We start from the raw sequence: 7673 nt of genomic DNA, 5'->3' as shown, positions 1-7673 counted from the left end.
TTTGTGACTCTAGAGGATGTGGACAAGCTGCTTGGAGTGGTGAGGCCTACCACTTGTTCTCTTGACCCTTGTCCAACATGGCTTGTTCTGTCTAGCAGAGAGGCTGTTGTAGACAGCCTGGTGGAAATCATAAATGCTTCTCTGAGGGAGGGAAGGATACCTCCTTGTCTTAAGGAGGCAATCATTAGACCTCTTCTAAAGAAGCCTGCATTAGATCCCTCAAATTTGAGCAACTATAGGCCTGTTTTCAACCTCCCATGGCTGGGCAAGGTAATTGAGATGATGGTGACCTCTCAGCTCCAGTCGGTCTTGGAGGAAACTGATTATGTAGACCCATTTCAAACTGGTTTTCGGGTGGGCTATGGGGTGGAGACTGCCTTGGTCGGCCTGATGGATGATCTCCAGTTGGGAACTGACAGAGGAAGTGTGACTCCGTTGGTCTTTTTGAATCTCTCAGAGGCTTTCAATACTATCGACCATAGTATCCTGGAACGTTTGAGGGTGTTGGGGGTGGGAGGCACTGTTTTACAGTGGTTCCGCTCCTACCTCTCAGACAGATTCCAGATGGTGTCGATTGGAGATTGTTGCTCTTCAAAATCTGAGCTTAAGTATGGTGTCCCTCAAGGCTCCATACTTTCTTCAGTGCTTTTTAATGTCTATATGAAACCACTGGGAAAGATCATTAGGGGATTTGGAACTGGGTGTTACCAGTACGCTGATGACACCCAGATCTACTTCTCCATGTCAACTTCTTCAGGAGCTGGCATATCCTCCCTAAATGCCTGCCTGGAAGCAGTAATGGGCTGGATGAGGGAGAATAAACTGAAGCTGAATCCAGATAAGATGGAGGTACTTATTGTGCGAGATCAGAACTTTAGAGACGATTTTGATCTGCCTGTTCTAGATGGGATCACACTTCCCCAAAGGGAACAGGTTCACAGTCTGGGAGTACTCCTGGATCCACACCTCTCCCTGGTTTCTCAGGTTGAGGCGGTGGCCTGGGGTGCTTTCTATCAGCTACGGCTGATACGCCAGCTGCGCCTGTTTCTCGAGATCAGTGACTTCAAAACAGTGGTACATCTGTTGGTGACCTCCAGACTTGACTTCTGTAATGCACTCTACATGGGGCTGCCTTTGTACATAGTCCAGAAACTTCAGTTGGTTCAGAATGCGGCAGCCAGGTTGGTCTCTGTGTCATCTCAGAGAGACCTCATTACTCCTTTACTGATGGAGCTACACTGGCTGCCAATAGGTTTCTGGACAAAATACAAAGTGCTAGTTACAAAGCCCTAAACAGCTTAGGCCCTGGGTATCTAAGAGAGCATTTTCTGCACTGCAAGCCCCACCGCCCCTTGAGGTCATCTGAGGAGGTCTGTCTCCAGTTACCGCCACCCATTTGGTGGCTACAGAGACGGGCCTTCTCAGGTCACTGTGGAATGCACTCCCTGCTGAGATACAATCCTCCCCATCTGTGGCAATTTTCAAAAACCACCTGAAAACCCATCTTTTTGCCCAAGCTTTCTCAGCTTCCTAAATTTTTTTAGGTTTTAATCTCTGGTTTATTTTAAAATTGTTAAATTGTTTTAAGTTTTTGTATATGTTTTTAACTTGCTTTACACTATTGTTAACTGCCCAGAGATGAAAGTTTGGGGTGGTATACAAATTTGATAAATAAATAAATAAATAAATAAATAAATACGATTAATTACCAGTAGAAGCAAATGGGAAGTCTACTCTTCATGACACCCACTCCACTGGTATTTCTAGCAGAGCTACATTGATGTATCAAAACTCTGTGGAACTAAAATCCTTACTGCATTAGTTTTTAGCAAAAGCTAGTTAGATTGTAACAATGTACTTTATTTTAAACTTGTTTAACCCGTGCAGAGCATCTGTGCACTAGTACTTGATTGCTCCCCTCACCCCCTGCCACAGCCCCCCACACCTCAGAGATCTCTCCACCCTCACCTGACACACACGACTGCTCCTCCTCCTCCATCCGGTTGCTTTCATCCCCACTTCACCCCTCTTGGTCACTCCTCCATCCCTTTACTCCATTCCTTTCTCCATTCTTGGTCACGGCTGCAGCGTTACTGGCACCTATTGGCCAAGCTGCAGCCCCCTAACCCAAGGGACCTCCTCACCCTCACCCAAGCCCCACTCCTGCTCCTCCCCAACATGAGCAGCAGCAGTGGTTGACCAGGCCCTTCCTTGCTACTGCCACTGCCATGGCTGCCCGTTCCCATCAGGCCACTGACAGGCCCGGGCCTATCCCTTGCCTGCCTGCCACCTTCTGCCAATGGCCTCGGCAGTCCCAAACAGCAGCAGTGGTTGACTGGGCCCTTCCTTGCTGCCAATGCCACCATGGCCGCTTGTTCCTCTCTGGCCACTGTCCCTCGCCCTTCCTTCTTTCTCTCTTCCCCTCCCTTCTTTTTCTCTCTTTCTCTCTCCTCCGCTTGCGCTTCCCCTCTGTTTTTCTTACCCTCCCTCGCTCCCTCCCTCTCTCCCTACCTGAATCAACAGATCTCATTCATATTGTTTCCACATCTGATTCACACAACAGCAGCATCCTTCTCCTGAAGGGGCTCTTTCTTCCCTCACGACCCCTCTCTTCACAGACCCCTGCCCACTATCCTTTTATATATATAGAAGATTTCTCTCCTCTACAATCAGGAACATCTTCCGACTAGTAACAGTTGCATTCCAACTGACCTTAACCATCACAGGTTCCTCCTCCCTAACTGCATATGGAATCCCCACTATCCAATCACCACAGTCTTCGGGAACAGGCTTTATCACCCACAGTGAACCTTGCTGCTCCCTCATCGTTGTGATGTTGTATCAGATCTAGTGCCATGGTAGAAAGGGAATGTTGCTCCTGAGAAATAATTATCTAGCACAGCCTAAACTTTCTTCAAGGAGGAAGTACTCATTTTACTATCTGCATTTGGGAAACAGAGGTAGCGCCTTTAAAGGAGAAACCGTCATAGTTTCATTACTGTTGAAACCTGCCTAGAAACCACAGATTCTTATCTGGAAGAGTTCCCTGTTTCAGGCATGTCAGGATTGAGTGTGGTTGCTTGGTGAGGGGTAGATACTCTATACATGCTCAGGGGTAATCTCATCTTTATTATTATTTCTTATGTTACATGCCTGAGGCCTGGCATCAAAGCCAAATTTTGTGGCAGAACACTGAACCAAATTCAGTCTTGTGAATATTAAATTGAGGAAAAACATGGCCTAAGTATCCATTCTACATTAGGGACATAAAAATTGAAAATATAAGTTTTTAAATAGCAGAATTTTGCTTGTGTATATTGACATTCATGACTTAATAGTTAGTCCAAGAAATATTTTATAAGTGCAGCTGCATGTGTTTTGCATAGCGATCTATATATTTAATTTGCTAAGATATACCCGTGGCTAATCCCATGTGCGGCAGCTCTCGCGAGAGTTTGCAAGCAGAAGCACCATGGTGATTGGGCACTGGGGATTCCATATGCAGATAGGGAGGAGGAGCCTGTGAGAGCAGAAGCACCATGGTGATTGGGCAGTGGGGATTCCATATGCAGGTAGGGAGGAGGAGCCTGTGGCACTGTGGTGATTGGGTAGTGGGGATTCCATATGCAGGTAGGGAGGAGGAGATTAGATGCTCTCTTAGGTTCCATACAGTTCAAAGGGAATGTGAGAATGGCTGCATCAGCTTCTGGTCTAATCAGGAAATCTTGCATGTTTTACCTTTAAAGGGCTACACGACTGTGGATATGTACCCATCCTTCTACGTGCTAATATTAATAATACATTCAATTTTTAAAAACAGTTCAAAAACTGATGCAGAAAGAGAGAGTGAATTTGGAAACATGAATTTGGAAAACATGGGACAGCGATACAATCCAGCCTTCAAGTCTGTGTACCATCTGTACATAGCTTTTGACAAGAACTAAAATAATCACTGTTGTGTTTATTTTCCTTCAGGAAGTTGTTTTTAAAAACTGGATCCAGTAGAAAGACTATGGGAGATGAAGGCGGACCTTTTGCCACAGCAATGAGGCACAGATGTGGCTGCGAAGTTGCTTATAGTATTTTAAGTGAAGTGTATGGATCTTAACTGCTCTTGGGTGGATTCCCTTATCCTCTAAATTGATGGATGAATGTAGGGAAGAATGTTTATAATTGGATTTTCTCAATGCAGCTGAACTTCATAGGAGATGACCAGGAGCTGCAGAGATGATGAATGTCAGTTACATTTACTTGTAACCAGCAACAGATTTTAATTAAATGGGACACTAATAATTCTGTAAATGAATTTTTCCTTGTTTATAAAAAGTGAGTTTTTTTGCTATTATAAAAATAAAACAAACTAAAATAAGAACTTCCACCTGATATATCTTGCTTTGGAAGGCTAAATTTTACTGATTTAAAAATATTAGTGGGAAAATAAATGCTGGGTTGCATGTGATAATTTTATAGATTATGACTGTTTCTGATCAAATGATTGTGTTTTTTTTTAAAGAAAAGATTTTGTCCACTAATAAATGCAAGTAAAAATAGTGGTTATCTAGGAGTTTTGCATGTAAGACAGACTTAGCTTTTCTTGCCTGACATAACCTCAGAAGAAAAACGTATTACAAGGAGCATACTTCATGATATTTCTGACTGACAGCTACCTTAAATAGTTGTTGCCACTGTTATCTTTCATACTATAAATCATCACAAGAAGTTGGCCACACCAACTAGGAAATGATCTCCCCCCATCAAAAGAAATACCAGTGACTAATCTTATACAGGCTCCAGAGACAGATTACTCAAAGGCAAGAAAAGCTAAATATCCTGCTGTTATTTAAAAGCTTTTTTTCAAATGGACAAGAGTCTGATTTTTTTCTGAAGTTTGAACAAAATGCAGAGATTTTGGATGGGGGTTGGGGATGAATTTGTAAGTTAGTGTTTTTATTGTGTTTCTTGTTTTCTTTTTCATCAATAGACTAATTTTTATATGCAATAATCAAATATTATTTACCTTTTCCATCTCACCAGTAGAGAGATGTCATCTGCGTTTCTGATTCTCTGGATCTGCTATGGAGGGTATTTCCTGCCCCCTTGGTTTTAGCTGTGTGCTGCTTCTTTTTGGCTGAGCAGATATATTAACTGAACAGAGTCATGCTTCTGGTCCTAAGCCAAGTACGAATTCTCTAGGGCAAGGGTTCTCAAACTCAAGTCTCCAAATGTTGTTGGACTACAATTGGCTTTCAGCCATTATGACTGGGAATGATGGGAGTTGACAAATGATGTTGTCAACATCAAGAGACCTAAATTTGAGAACCTCTGCCCTAGGGTACATCTTGGAATGTAATGAGAAAACTTGATTATGTATCTCCAGACAGAGGACTTGGTAGGTACAGTAGACAAGGCCCTCTGAGTTTTAGTTTCTTTAATCATTGACATTTGTACTGCTATGACAACAATATGATGCCATTTGACTTGGATGTAGATGATGACTAGATGTGAGAATACAGAGTTGGTTCAAATCCAACACATCTAGTTATTCTTCTGTTTTCAGAAAAATTGTCAGTTCTAGCAGCCACATGTTCCCTATGGTGAATCAAAGCACACACACAGCTGTTATTCAAAATAATTCCTCCCCCTAAAATAGAGTCTGTTTTAATTGGTATTTGGTATCTCCATATGCACAGTACCATCCCACAGCCTTAACTTTCCTCCATGCAATGTGCAAGTTTGATCTTTCCAGAGGCAATGAAATCCAATACGATTTTGCAGAGCAGACTCAGTAAGTTGAAGGATGGATTTTCCAGCATGCATTTTGCAGCCGGAGTACATCCTAGGTTTTGATTTTGAAATGTATTGCTGCATAAAATGGTGCTTGAGGAATAAGCTACTCACTTCTTCATTTTCTTGCCTGCCTTCATATTCTACCAATAATTTGCCATTTAGGGCTTGTCTGCACTGCTGCTTTGCTACACACAAAATCTTCAACTGGGGTGAATTTAAAGTGCCTTTTTCCTGTGGCATCTGCAGAAGGCACAGCTGGAGTGTAGACACTAACTAATCTTATTAAAAGGCATTCCTGTATGAGGGGCTAAGTTCTGTCACCTAAGTATATAGCTCAACAAAACATTTGCAGACAGAAGTCTGGAATTAACCCTAAAACGCTGCCAGTAAAGTTGTCATATTTGGCCATGGCTGAGTACACCCATTTATCTAATTAGCAGCTTTTAAAATTACTTGAAATCATGCTATGTCTACATGACAGACTACTGCAATAGCACAGTTTGTGTGATTTATTTATTGTTGTTTTAAATACAAAGTTGAGACACAGACCCATCCTAACTCTCATATTCAAAAACACAGTTCAGATACCCCACATAACCTAATGGATGAAAACACAGGGAGAAATAAAATGCACATTTAAATAATGGGAACACGGGAATAGAGATTGCATAAGACAAGTGTGCTGAAAGCAATGCAGATTAAAGCTGCATAAAATATGAACTAGGATCATTTGCAATGCAGACAGAACTTCTGTTAATACAAATCAGTTAAATTGTAATTATAATTAGAAATGGGCAAGTGTTGAACTTTGATAAAGACTTAAAATCTGGATTCAGACTTTGGTGTAAGAAGTCAAAGCATCAATTAGCCTGAGAGAAAATTCTCTATGGGGAAGGCTGGCCTATGCACATCTCTCAACAATAGTTTCTAACTTTTTGAATTGCTACCTTTGAAGTAGTTCTGGTCATACTAAAAATGAATATTTCATTGTGTATACAATAAATATTTTTCTTATTGTATATAATATCTGGTTATTTTTCACTGCAATAAACCTTTTTTTGTTTCAAGAAACCATGTGCTTGTATGGTATTTATGAGGTCCATAAACATAATGGCTGAAGAGCTCTATAGACAAGATTGCCAGTAGATTTTGTCTAATTTGGACAGTCTCCAACCTCCCTTGGGTGGGAAAGATAATTGAGATGGTGGTGGTTGATCAACTCCAGGCAGTTTTGGAAGATACTGATTATCTAGATGCATTTCAAACTGGCTTTAGAGCAAGCTATGGAGTGGAGAGTGGAGACAGCCTTGGTCAGCCTGATGGGTGATTTCTACCAGGGAAAGGACAGAGGGAGTGTGACACTGTCGGTTCTTTTGGACCTTTTTGTGGCTTTCAATACTATCGACCATGGTAACTTTCTGGATCATCTGGGGGATTTGGGAATAGGTGGCACTGCTTTGCAGTGGTTCTGTTTCTATCTCTCTGTTAGATTCCAGATGGTATCACTCGGAGACAGTTGCTCTCTGAAATGAGAGTTATTGTATGGTGTCCATCAAGGCTCCATTCTATCTCTGATGCTTTTCAACATCTACATGAAACTGCTGGGTGAGATCATCAAGAGATTTGGAGCAGGGTGTTATCAATATGTTGATGACACCCAAATCTGTTTCTCCATATCATCATCATCATCATCATCATCATCATCATCATCATCATCATGAAATGGCAAAAACAAACAAACCCCTAAATGCCTGCCTACAGGCAGTAATGGACTGGATGAGGGATAATAAATTGAAGCTGAATCCAAACAAGACAGAGGTATTCATGGTAAGGGGTCATACTTGGAGGGATGCGATAGATGTTCCTGTTCTGGAGGGGATTGCACT

Source organism: Hemicordylus capensis, chromosome 3 (genome assembly GCF_027244095.1).
Source record: "Hemicordylus capensis ecotype Gifberg chromosome 3, rHemCap1.1.pri, whole genome shotgun sequence".
NCBI lineage: Eukaryota > Metazoa > Chordata > Lepidosauria > Squamata > Cordylidae > Hemicordylus > Hemicordylus capensis.
Note: the sequence above shows the minus strand (reverse complement) of the source record.